Source organism: Triticum aestivum, chromosome 7D, assembly GCF_018294505.1.
Source record: "Triticum aestivum cultivar Chinese Spring chromosome 7D, IWGSC CS RefSeq v2.1, whole genome shotgun sequence".
NCBI lineage: Eukaryota > Viridiplantae > Streptophyta > Magnoliopsida > Poales > Poaceae > Triticum > Triticum aestivum.
Genome location: NC_057814.1, coordinates 642,655,702 through 642,669,922, shown reverse-complemented (window position 1 = coordinate 642,669,922; position 14,221 = coordinate 642,655,702). Strand labels below are relative to the sequence as shown.

General features: G+C 46.0%; 1 pseudogene; it reads left to right on the top strand.

Annotated features, from left to right (window-relative positions):
- Window positions 1-1,902: 1,902 nt before the first annotated feature.
- Window positions 1,903-12,243, top strand: LOC123171534 (protein BTR1-like; annotated as a pseudogene).
- Window positions 12,244-14,221: the final 1,978 nt, after the last annotated feature.

Below are 14,221 nucleotides of genomic sequence, written 5' to 3'. Positions count from 1 at the left end.
AAGTAATAACCAAGTCTTTAACTTAATGTCATGCTCAACTTCTTTAGTGACTAGACTACTGGGACAACAGATTTGTAATCTAATTCAGTTAACCACTAGTGAACTGAGAACAGATTTAAAAAAAATCCTACTAATAACTAGATTAAATCACACAACGAAGCAACAAAAGAGAAACCACTTTGACTCATACTATACAACAATGTTGATTAAGCCGCTGAACTGCAGGGGCCGGCCACTAATACGTGCTACTCCCTCCCCCCGTAAAGTAAAGAAATATAAAAGCGTTTAGATCACTAGGGGGCTATAACGTAGCTCCGCCATTGATCCAGATGTGTGGCCTGGGCGGCGTCGAAGAACTCCTCACCCAGGAATGGGGCTACTGCCTCGGCGGGAGCCCAGTCCATTGGCAGAGCGACGAAGGCCGGCATCGCAGGTGCCTGGTAGGCTAGGTGGACGGCCGCGGGCGTGTTGCTTGATCTAGCGCGGCAGGGCCAGGGTAATACTGACACCACGGCGGCCGTTGCCTAGGCCCCAAGGGTGATCTGTGTCGTTTCGCAGATGGACGGATTTTCCGTCCGATGAAACGAACAAGTGCAGAGGCAATGTTGTGCAGGTTCATCCCTGCCATCTTACCTTCTCTCTCGCTGTTCGTGCTCTGTTGTTAGAGGCTGATAACGTGTAAGAATTCGTGAGAATACTTGTGTCATTGGTAGTTGGGCAAAGCCCTTTATATACAAGGATTAGTGCCTCAATCCGTCATCGAGAAGGCCTCCGTACGAACGATCGCGTTTGAACACTAATAACTGTAGTATTTACGCTAATCCTAATGACGGCTCGCTATGACGGTTCAGTAGGGACACGTCGTTTGATTCTTAACAGCGTTGCAGGGTAGTTGGGCTGGCAGAATCATATTGCTAAGCTTTTTGCGGGATGGATGATCGCGTATGTTTTGGCCTGCAAAGTTTAGATCACTAGGGGGGGCATGTGTGCGTGTTTATATCAATATAAAATCATAGTATGTGAGAGCATTTGATTTCTACATCAACCAATCAAATGTTAGACCAACTCTAGCTGATTCGACATATTATGGCCCTGGTCGTTGAAATAAACCGAGGGCCAAAATGAAACTCTAGCATAGTCATCATAAATTGTGGATGGAGCAAATGCGGCTCGGCATCGGCGCACTTACTCCATCCACATTGGAGGGCGGTGATCTATTTATTTTTATACTTGCATAAAAAAAGCAAAAAAAAAGGAAGAAGACCAGCACTAGTTGATGTGCCGCTGACCTGCGGGGCCCGCTCCTCCGCTGGCCGGTTTGATCAAACCAAAACCAGATCAGACCGGCCAGCGGAGGCAAGGAAGGAAGGAAGGAAGGAAGGAAAAGACGCCACTTTTGCTTCCTCCGCATTCCGTCCGTCCGTCCGCATCAACCAGTGCCTCTCTTTTGCCTCCTTGCAGACCGGCCAGCAGAGCAAAGAGGCAAGGAAGGAAGGAAGCAAGGAAAAGACGCCACTTTTGCTTCTCCCCTGTTCCATTCCGTCCGTCCTCATCGTCGCTGTCGCCGTCGCCATGGGCTCCTCCCCGCCGCCGCCACCGACGACGACCGTTACCAAGGTACCTCCCCCTCCTCCTCCTCCCTCCCTTTCTTCTCCGACAAGAACAAGCCTGGCGAGCCGAGCCCCCTCCCGCTCCGACGATGCCCTCCTCTCCTCCCCTCCCTTCCCCTCCCCTCCCACCGACGAGAGGAGAGGAGGCGCCGACGTCGGAGCAGAGGCATTCCCCGCTCCCAGCCCTCTGCTTCGCTCTGCTCCGACGAGGGTTTTGTGACGCTCAGATCAAATTAATCTCCAATCCAATCTGTCGGTCCATGGGATGGGATGGGATGGGGGCGCAGACCCGATGTGGGAGAGGCGGACGGACGCGAGGATCCTGGTCCGCGAAGCCGACGCCGGCCGCATCATCGGCAGCGCGGGGTCCTCCATCGCCGCCATGGAGAAGGAGGCCAGCTCCGGCGCCCGCATCACGCTCCCTGCCAGGGACCAGCTCCTCGCCGGCACGGACCACCGCGTCGTCTTCCACTCCGGCCCCTTCCGCGCCGTCATGGACGCCGCCGACCTCCTCCTCCACAAGATCCCCCGCTACCAGGTGAGTAAATAGCAAAAAACTACCAGTTTACAGGCTAGGGTTCCAAAAAACTACCAACTTTTAATTTTTCTCAAAAACCTACCAGTCGCGTGGTTCGCTGTTTCAAAAAACCCAAAGCACCCGTGACTAGTGATTTAACCGTTTTTCTGACCGTCTGGACCCACATGTCAGGCCACCTGGCCACGCGCGCTCACGGCGCGGCCGTTGACGGCCGTTAGCCCGTGCGGTCCGGTCGGAACCGAAGCCGCCGGTCGGCCGCACTCGCTCTCCCTCTCACCCTCACTCTCCCCCCGCACTGACCTAGGTTGGCGATGGCGGCGCCGCAGCGAAATGGCGTCGGCGGCGAGCTTTTGAGGCAAGGCGTCACCGGCGAGGAGGGCGGTGGACATTCAGCGGTTCAGGCATGGCTAGGCAGCTCTAGCTTCCCAACGCAGCGGTCGCCGCGGCCATCACCGCCCGTGGCTCAGGTGGATCGAGAGAGCTCAGATCCGGAAGTCCGCGCTGCTAGGGCAGTGGCCAAGTCCATCCACGCGGATCCAGATGGCGGCCACAGGTGGGCGTCCACGTTTGGTGGAGTGAGGTAAGAAATTTCAGTAGCAGTTAATTGAGATTTTAAAATTAGGGTTAGAAGATGATAGTTTTAGGTTTAGTTAGGTTTAGAAGATAGTGCAGTATTGGGAATGAGCAGTGTAATTGTTTGTTGGCATGCTTATGCATTTTAGTAATGTTCAGTACATTTCATCATTGTTTTAGGCTTCAGTTAATTGAAAAATAAATGTTTGTCAATTAAATCTCCTACAGCTTAGATGAAGACATTTGGGAAATGAGGCTGCATTTCTAAGGAGCAGATAATATGGAGAGAAAGTATTCAGTTTCTTCAGATATTAGTTATTTGACCATATTAGCATTGGCTGAGTTGGAGGGGTATGGAATGGAGGCTTTTCTGACTTATGTAAAGGAAGAGGGAAAGGGCTTGGAGGGGGTGGAGGTCCTGGATAGTGAGGAGGCATTAGAGCAAATGCTTGACTTATTTGTTGATAAGAAGATCCTGAACATCACTGTCAGAAAGCCTACTGATCCAAGCCCAGCAGATGTTAATATGGATCACAGCTTGCTTGAGGAACAGATTCCCATTAGTAATGTTGGTGAGGAAGTTGTTTATAGTGTTTCCCAACAAGGTGTCCTGTATCCACTCCAGAATGCAACTTTGGCACCAGAAATCCCTGAGGAGCCCTATCTTAACACACAACATAGTTGTAATTTGAACAAGGGAAAAAATGTTGTGGAAGAAGAAGAAGATGTAGAAGTAGAACATGAGGAAGATGAAGATGAGATGGACAAATCTTCTTCAGATTTTGAGTTTTTTAGGGATGATTACAAAGGGCAGACAATATCATACAAGGCTTGGTGTAGGGGTGAAGATGAGGCTGGCACAGGGACAAGTCATAAGCCTAGGGAAGAGGAAGATACTGCAGAGCACTATTGTGGAGCAAACTCAGAACCATCAGAGTTTTGGGAGGAAGACCAAATCCTTTCTGAACATGAAGAACCCTCAGTTGTACCAGAGAAAGGAGCAAAGAAGCTTAAGCCTGTCAGGAAACCAGGCCCAACTATCAACTCACACAGTGAGCCTGAAAACATCAAGTTTGAAGATTTTGTGCCTGAACCTGATGAATACTGCTTTCCAGGTGATTTTGGCCTTAGTGATGAAGAAGAAGTTCCAAGGTTGCCTTCTGGTAGGAAGAGAAGGTTGAAGAAGAGGAAGGAGAGGAGGTGGTATGATCCATCAGTCCCTGATGCACATGAGCAGTTTGCATTGCATTTGTGCTTCCTAAATGTTGTGGAGTTCAGAGAAGCACTAAGAAATTTCCATGTCAGGACACTTAGGAATTTTGAGTATCACAGAAATGAACCAACTAGGGTTATTGCTTGGTGCTCTGATAGAAAGCAAGGTTGTCAGTTTTACATAGTGGCCTCTAGAATAGCTAATGAGTCAACTTTCAGCATCAAGAAGATGAATTTGAATCACACTTGTGGAGCAAGTGGAGAGAGCACCAAGGTTACAGTCAATTGGGTTGCCAAGGTTTGTGAGGATACCATTAGATCAAACCCTGGAGCTGGTGTTGAGACAATTCTGTCATACACAAAGAAAACATTTGGTGTTCATGTGCCTAAAAGCTTGGCATATAGGGCAAGGAAGCAAGCACTTGAAGTTGTGCAAGGAGATCACAAACTCCAATATCACAGACTAAGGGACTATCTCCAGTGTGTGCTAGATACTAATCCAGGCAGTAGATGCATAGTGACAACAAAAGAGGACCTAGAATCCAGCTCCTACCCCCCAGGTTTCACTACATGTACTACTGCCTTTTTGCATGCAAAGAGGGCTTTCTAAATGGATGCAGGCCATTCATAGGTACATGATCCTTACACATATATCTAAGATGGTTGCATTCATGTTATTTACAACTAATGTGATCATATTTCCAGGTTTAGATGGTTGCTTCATCAAGCTCAGCACTGGACAACAAATATTGGCAGCTACTGGCAGGGATGGGAACAACAACATCTTCCCCATTGCATTTGGTGTTGTTAACAAGGAAGAGACAGACAGCTGGACATAGTTTCTCACACAGCTTAGAACTGTTATTGGGAGTGGGAACAAGTTTGGCAAGTACACAATTATGTCTGACAGACAAAAGGTATGTGCTCCACTTCTCTTGACCACCACACTTTAAACTTACCATCATACTTAGCCATCATAATTAACAGGGATTGTTGAATGCAATCAATGATGTATTCCCTGACTCCCCACAAAGGTTTTGTCTTAGACATATATATGCCAACTTCCAATCTGCTGGTTTTAGAGGGGAGGAACTCAAGAAACACTTAGATCAAGCTGCCTATTCCTTCACTAAGAATGGTCATGAAAAAGGGATGGAAAATTTGAAGAAAGAAAGTTTTGAAGCTTGGCAGTGGTTGTCACAAATACCAGACCATGCATGGGCTAGATATAAAATGCATACTGTTTGCAAAACTGACCTGGTTGTTAACAACCTTAGTGAAGTTTTCAACAGGGTGATATTGGATGTTAGGAACAAGCCAATCAGGACTATGCTGGAGGGCATGAGAACAAAGTTGATGATCAAGTTTCAGAAAATCAGAGAGAAAACAGAGTCATGCAGATGGGAGATCACACCAACATACTCAGAAATTTTAGAAGAAGCCAAGAAGTGGGCTAAGTATTGTGATGCATACATGGTAGGTCCAGGGATCTGGCAAGTGACTAGTAGCTCTGAGAACACATATTGTGTTAACTTGAACAACCATACCTGTGACTCTAGGAGGTGGGACATGACAGCTGTGCCTTGCAGTCATTCCATTGCTGCAATGCAGAAAGTGAAGCTACATCCTGCAGACTTTGTCAATGCTTTCTTCAAAAAGCCCATGTACTGTGAAACATACAAGCATATAATTTTCCCAGTTCCAGGTCCTGACCACTGGCCTCATACACCTGGAGATGACATATCTCCACCAGCGTTCAAAGAAAAGAAGGGCAAAAAGCAAACTGCCAGAAGGAAAGGTGTATTTGAGGTGCCAGCAAAAAAGGACACCTCAAGAATTGGTACTGTCACATGTAGCAATTGCAAGAAGCAGGGTCATAGGTTCAACAATTGTGGTGACCCTTTGAAGCCTAAGTTTCAGATGAGGATGAACAAGCACCAGGTCATTTGAGGCCATGTTTCATTTCAGATTATTGTCTCATTTCATTGTTAAATTTCTTACAATGTTTCTTAATTGTGTTGGAAAATAGAGCAAATTACTCTCAAGCTGGTTCTTCTATGGCTACAAATGCTCAGAGGCCTCCAAGAGTACCTGCTGCTACTACACCTGAACCAAGACCAGCTACAGCAAGAGCTACAACTTCTGCACCTTCACCAGCTCCAGTTGCTACTTCTAGGGGAAAAAGGGCTGCTTCAACTATTACAGCAGCAATTGCACAAGGAGCACCAGCTAAGAGGAGCAGGCCTAAAACTTCTTCTGCTGCTAACACTTCTTCTCCTGCTAAGAACACCAGATCTTCAAGTGCCCAGAGAAGAACTTTCATTGCACCAAGGCAATCAAATTCAACTGTTGTCCAGGAGGGGTCAAAGAGGATCAGGAAGCCAAGTGGGAGGCTGAAAGACTATTTTTATGCAAGTGGTAACTAGCTCTTGGATTTGGGTAACTTGAGTTCATTTGGTATGGTTCTGTTTGTGTCAGTGAACAAATATGGATGGATTTGGGTCTACTATGGTCTGTAATGACTATACTTTATTTTGTTTCAGAGATATTCAGTCAGTTGACCTACCATGGTTTGTAATAACTACTATGCAGTGTGTTCATTCAGACAGTCATTCCTGTGTTGATTCAGTCAGTACATTTCAGTCAGTGTATCTTCTGTCAGTTAATTCAGTCAGTACATTTCATATCCACTGCATAATTTCATTGAGAGTAGCATAAATACATAGATACATTGGTTCAGAGTAGCATCAAACACCAGTTATTACATAGAATAGAGTAGATCTTACATAGTACACCAGATCTTACATAGAACACCAACATAGAAAGATAGATAGATAGGTATATAGATGGATGAGATGAGATTGACATATCAGTCATAGCGCTCGAAGAAACGGACCCACTTGGCCCTAGTTGCTGGATGAGGAGCCATGACTGCCCTCATCCTTGCCCACCTAATGATCTCCATGAATGACCTTCCCCTGCCACCAGTGAAAACCAGCTCTAGTTCTTCATCATTGCACTTCTCCAGTACCTTGTCGGAGAGTCGGCGGCTGAACTCCTCTTGCTGCTCATCCTGGGCCACCTCTAGTGCCCTCTGCCTGCGCCTCCTCCTCCTCTGTGCTGCTACTGTTGTCCTAACCTCCACAGCCTCCCCCTCTTCCTCTGTGACATCTCCCATGTCAGGATCCATCTGTAGGGTTTCTTTTGGGTGGCGGCTGGTGGAGTCACTGGGAAAGGGTGGGGGTGGGGAGGGGTTTATATTGACAGATGGATGGGGTTGGGTTTAGTAGGCCTAGGGTTGCATTTGGTCAGAGACTAGTGGGCCACTAAGCCCAATTACCCACAGAAATAATATATGTAGGCTAACAAATAACATATAAAAGATATAAGATCAAGTTGAACACTTAATAGCATACAAGATCCATTTCCACAACTTAGTAGCATAAGAGATCCATTTCCACAACTTAATAGCATAGGAGATCCATTACAACACTTAATAGCATAGGTGATCCATTACAACTTAACAACATAGGAAATAAGGTTCTTACACTAGGTTAAACTTCACATTCCCCCAAAATGTACACCCATAATCACTTGCAGTCATGCCAGGCCACATCCTTATATAAAGGCCTTTGGATGTACTTACTTCACCAACATATCACAGCAAGTTCAAGACTCAAGGATGGCCTTGATTTGCTCTAACTTCTCCTTGCTGCCATACCCTTCTTTCAGCAGCTCAGCAACAACAAGCTCAAGCTTTGCCTTCTCCTTCTTAAGAACATCTCTGTCAACTTCAACATCCTTCATAGCCTTCCTGGTGTTCTTGATGATATCAGCTTGGCTCTGCAAAATGCACCTCTGCTCTTTTGCAAGTTTGAGCTTTTCCATCTGCACCTCCAACATAGCTTTCTCCTCTAGCTCCTTCTTCTTCTTCTCAAGTTCTTCCTCCTCCACTTGTTTCTGGTACACCTGCTTGTCCACCCTACAATCCTGCCAATCAAACATCTTGGATACATCATCAACAAGCTTGGTGTACTCAATGCAAAGCTTGTCATTTTCAGTCCTAAGCTTGGCCAACTCCCTTTCATGTTCACTCTTAAGCCTGGCCAACTCCTTCTCAAACTTCTCCTTGTCCTGTACCCTTCCAAAGTTCTGCTCATGGAACATCTCCCATAGCTTGCACAAACATCTCTGAAGAACAGTTGGCCAAGGCCCATCAACCCACTCTACAACACCACAATTCACACCATTTTCCTGCATTTATAAATGTGATAAGTTATTACAAATGGACTAGGAGCTTATTTCAATTCCATGATTAACTTGTATAGACTTGATATTTTCTAACAATGCATAACATAAATGAGATATGATAAGTTATTACAATGCCATGATTAAGTTTCCAAAGTAACAAAAATACATATGTGACTGTCATATCAAACAAAGTGCTGCATCATATCAAACATCAATGAACATACATAGCAGAAAAGTTTATTGGCATCTAACCTGGACTGGACAGCCATAGAAACGCCTTCCTGTTACAGGCCCTTCGAAAGCAACACGCTTAATAGGCCTCATTTGGTGCAGAATGCACTTGGGATGAGCAAGCTCAAGTTGGCCACAGAAAAGGGGCTCCACAGTGGTGTCTGGTTCCTCCTGCAACCAAAATAACCAACAAACACTAGTTTCAATCTCCACTCAACACCAGAATCAACTTGCACAGTTCATTAAACATGAACACTAAAAAAAATCCCCAACTCAGCATGAACCCTAACACTGTACAGAGATGAACCTTAGCTTACATCAATCCTACAATCAAACCCCAGCCTCACTTTTGAACAAGAATCCTACAACAGCAACACTACACTTAGCAAGATCCATGGCGGTAGCCTCGGCCTACTAGCACCTAACCCTAACCCTAGGTGGCAAAGAACTTACCATAAATCCCATGTCCATGCTGACGACCTCGCACTCCTCCTCCGAGCTCGTTTCCTCGTCGTTCCAGGAAGGCATGGCGGCAAGGAGGTCGATGGCGACCGACCTCAAAGACGGCGAGCGGCGGCGAGCTCGTACTGGAGCAGGGGAGTGGGAGCAGGGGAGAGAGCGAGCAGGGGAGTGAGCGAGCAGCGAGTGGGAGCAGGGTGGGGTATTTACCCTGGTTCCGACCAGACCGGACCGCACGGGCTAACGGCCGCGCCATGAGCGAGCGTGACCAGGTGGCCTGACATGTGGGTCCAGACGGTCAGATAAACGGTTAAATCGCTAGTCACGGGCGTTTTGGGTTTTTTGAAACAACGAACCACGCGACTGGTAGGTTTTTGAGAAAAATTAAAAGTTGGTAATTTTTTGGAACCCTAACCTGTAAACTGGTAGTTTTTTGCTATTTACTCCTACCAGGTACTCCTCTCTAAAGTAACCTGTCAAATGTTCAGGCTCCTCTGCTGTAAACAAAAGGCTCAACATTTCTTTCTTCAGAGTTACTAGTTTTTTTCCTCTGCTGTGGATGATTCATTGGGTTTGCTTGCTGAAGCAAACGTTCGATTCGGAGACTCTTCCAATCCTCCCTCTGCTGTGGTTGTGGTGGTTGCAGGGCGACAACACGGTGGTGCTGGAGGTGCCCTACGCCTGCTGCGGCGCGCTCATCGGCAAAGGAGGGACGCTCATCAAGTATGCTCTGCTCTGCTCTCTTTCCTTCCTTTTCTCATGGCACCACATATCCGCTTGACGTGCTTGCAATCGCTGCCCGGACTACCGCTGAAAATGGGAATCATGAGATTCATTCATTCAGATTCAGAGGGATAACTGTGACAGCTTTGCACCACATTATTTGCAACCTGTTGTATCATCTGACTGATTGTCTGTCCGATGTGGAGTTGTGTATTTTGGATGCCTTGTTTGGAATTGTCATGAAAAACTACACCTATGGAATGCTCCAACAGTGCTGGCTGCCGTTTGTGTTTGTGCACATAAACAGGGCAATGCTCTGCTCTGCTTCTTCCTTTTCACTTCTTGGGAGCATAGCATAGGTGGTTTTAGCGTGTGTTTACTATTTGGAATATTAGCGTGTCTTTACTATTTGGAATATTAGCGTGTGTGTGTTTACTATCTGGGAGCATAAACAGGAGTACTACTTTTCAGTTGTTCTAAGTTTGATGATGATGATATCTGTTCTATTCCCCCTTTTTGTTTTCTTCATCATATAACTAGGTGGTTAGCTCAAGAGTCAAATGCTGGAATCACGGTCTCACACCACCGACTCTGCTACGGTTTCAATGACAGACTGGTTAACATCACTGGGTACTTGGAAGATCAGCTGCAGGCCATATTCCTTATACTCTCCGAGTTGCTTGACGATGTCCACTACTTATCCTCCTACCAAAGTATTAACTTTCATTTCTCTTCTTTTATCCATTCCATTGCCTGCTACTCAATTCATTGCATCTTGTCTGCTTCGAGGCATTTTTGGTTTACTGGATTACTATCTATCTATCTATCTACTTATCAATGGCTTGCAGCAGTAAGATAAGATCGAACCTGAGAAACACGTCGCTTCCTAATCGTTTCCGCCATGCTTTTCGTATCGACATGATCGATCGATTAGTATTATTACAGTTTGCTGGCATTGAGCTGCTAGCTACTAGAGTAGTTCATATCACATTGCCTTTTGCAGTAACTAGTAATTGGCTAATCGCATTTCTGAAATGAAATACTCAGGAGTTGGTTTTCCGCGTTATCATGTTTCAAGCGTTGGGCGTGACGGCGATGGGCAAGATGAGCATGTCGAAAGATACCACAGCAGGGCTGTTGAACTGAGATACAGCTACTCGATCTACATGCTGTGATCCCATCACCCCTTAATCTAGACTGCCTTCTCTTCATGCATTGCATAGTTGTTCTGTTTAATGAAGCTTCTCGGTACATGTCTTGTTAACAAGTGATTTAAAACATGTAAATAGAAAGAGAGGGGAGTTTAGGAGAGCAGGCAAAGAAAAAGGGAGCCGGTTCTGCTCTCTATTGCTGCTCTAATTCTGTAGTAATGTTATCTTGATTTTCTGCGAGAATGTAATCAATGTTAAATGGACAACATTTCCATGCAGAAAATTATAGTGTTGTAAAAATATGGTAGGTCCACCCCTACTGTCTCTGGTGTATTTGATGCTTCATCAGTCAGAAAATTTAAAGCATGTGCTGTCTGTTATGTTTGTCTAGAAGAAATATGAAAGGGTTGTCGCCAGTAAATAATCTATTGACAGAATAAGCTGAAATGAAACCGTTGGCTTGACTCCAACCAATCTGTTAGCATGATTTGAATATGCAAATCGTGTGCCTGCACCCAGTTAAGCAAACCCTTGTCCCTTTTTGCTTCATATATCATCATCGTCATCATCATCATTCAGGGACCTTGCCACATTTTCTTTTTCATATATAATACTGGATGCAACCCATTTACTGTTGATGCCCAGTTAACCAACCGGCCGAACCATCTTCTTCTCCTTGGATTCCTCCAGCCCGACACTCCCGTGGGGTCACCTGACGTCGACGACGGCAGAGACGTACAAGGGCTCTGACCATCGCTGTCGCGACTGAGTACGTGGGCGCCGTCATTGGCCGTGGTGGGAGGGTCATCAAGGAGATCCAACAGGTATGATAGTATATATATATATATATATATATATATATATATATATATATATATATATATATATATATATATATATATATATATATTGCCTGCATCATCGAAACGCAACCACCAGCTTCTCTCCTACGGAGTACATGAGTCACTGCCATTACTCTGGTCCTATATATACATATGGTGAGGGTGTGCTCGAGTGGAGCGAGTAAACCGAATTTGATTGCATTGAGAAGAAGAGGGCGGTGGACGCCTGGGTACTGAGTACTGACTGACTGCAGAGTAGTGTTTTGCCTAATAAGTAATAACTGTGGGTGATGGTTTGGAATGCAGGCTACGGGCGCGTTGATCACGGTGTTCAAGGGGAAGCTCTTACCTGGGATGAGGGAAAGGTGGGTGGGTATGAACAACATACAGCAGGTTTCGGTCAGTGCTGCGCCTGTTGCCTATCTGTGTGTATGTAATCTGACTTGCAATGTGTGTGTGATGTGTGTGGCATGCAGGGAGGTGGTGATCAACGGGACGCGGGAGGCGGTGGATGCCGCAGAGGCGATGATCGCGGAGCACATCTCGTACGCCATGGGTCGCCGCGGGCGGAAGCTGGGTGGCGAGGGGAGGAGGTCTTTTGTGAAGCCAGTGGAGTAGCCTCAGCAGGAGCAATGCAGCAAAGCAGAAGATAGAAATGGTAGTGGTAGTAGAGCAGGAAGGAGACGTTGCAAGTATTTTTTGGTGGGTTGCGTTGCTTTGCTGGAGTAGTTAACTAGCAGCAAAAATGACTAGTGTACTTGGGAGGGGTTTGATGAACCCAAGACAACCAAAGATGAGAGGATTTTTGAACTGAAACAATTTGTTGTGCGGTTGGATGGCCCAGCCAGGATTGCACTAGTGCTGATGCATGAGAAGTTTGGTTAGTGAGGTCAATTTTTTTTTGGAATAGAGTTTTGCGCAATCTCACTTCATCTCATATCATCATATGGTTTTCATAGTACAATCTTAATTGCTTTACTTTGCATGAAGAAGAGTCAGTGTACCATATCATGTTATCGCTTCAAGGTCCTCTTCATTAAGGGGCCTTTGCTGCTTTTTAAGAGCAATTGATGTAATCATCAACCTAAATAATGCAAACAAAGACTAGTTAAGAGGTCTGGATGGTCATGCTGTGATTAGTAACACAAGTCTTAAAATTGATCTAGGCCCCTCGGGGGTGATCGCCGGGAACAATGAAACTGATAGCATGGAACTGCCGGCAGTTTGAGCTTTGCTGGAAGTACCCATCCTGATGTGATGTGATGTTCTTGTCGGAGAGAGACTCACCTTGATAGATAGCTAGCTATCCGGCTGAATGTTTAAGACGTCGATTGAAGATGGATCAAAAGATGGTTTGTACTAGCTAGTGATGGGAGAAGAGGAGGAGGTTTGTTATTGCTTTGGAGAAATGGTCCAGCGGCGGCTCAGTCTGGATCCGATGTTTATTGATGTTCAGGTTTCTTGCGACGGAGGTGCAATTTGGCGACTAACGGGTATGTACGGCGAGTTCCGGTGGGCGAATAAATACCTGACCTGGGAACGTAACCGTACTTTGCATCAGAACAATACTTTTACCCTGGCTGTTGTGTTGATAGGGGACCTGGATGAAATTCATTTTTTTTTTTGCATGAGAAGGAGGTAGGAAACCCACGTCCACAACAATATATGATGGCCTTTCAGCAGGCAATAGATGATTGTGAGTTGCACGATATGATATGGAGATTTGTTTACTTGGCCGTTGGCGTCGAGGGAGAATAAGGGAAAGATTGGACAGAGGCTTGATAAATGATGAATGGGTCAGTTTATTTCCAAATGCAAGCAAGCTTGGAACGACATATGAATTATAACCATTAATTCTGACCATCGTCCCTTACTAGTGTACACCATACTGATTATTATGTTGGTGCAACACCGATCGAATCAGCAAGGGCCGAGGAGAGGAGGTTTGAAGCGAGATGGCTCAGAGAAGCTAGTTTTTCAGATTTGGTACAGGAATGTCTCAGGAGTGTTCGAAAGACTAACACGCATGCACTCGATTTTCCATGAATGGGATCAGCGAGTTCTGAAAAAGCCAAAGAAAAGACTTAGAAAAGCACTCGATTTTCCATGAATGAGGACGTGTGTAAGGCTGTATTAATTTAGCATCGGTGATCTAAAGGCCCCGGACCCATATCACCACCGTTGCCATCTCATTCTCTTGGATGAACAAACCCACCGTCGAGCTTGGTTTTGTCCAAAATGGAGCAGGCAGCCCGCCAAGATGCCATAGAGCACACGCGAGGGAGCTAGGCGGCGCCGGAATCGTGGCCACACTGGTGTAGTTCTGAGCACCACAGTTCAGTCGCGGCGAGTTTGGCCAGTGACCGGCGAGCACGGGCACGGCTTGATGAGAAGCTCCCTCCTTGGAAGGTTGCATGCCGTCTCGCTGCCCCATAGTCCACCCATAGCCTCGGCATCGCCATCGATGCCACCGACGTAAACTCTCACCTCCTCAACTCGAAAGTGTTCGACAAATTGCCTAGGTGATTTTTTTCATTGCATTTTACTTTGTTTGTAATCAAATACAACATCGAATATTGCATAGTAGTGTAGATGAAGACGAGGCTACAGGTCGGGGAGGAGGAAGATGTT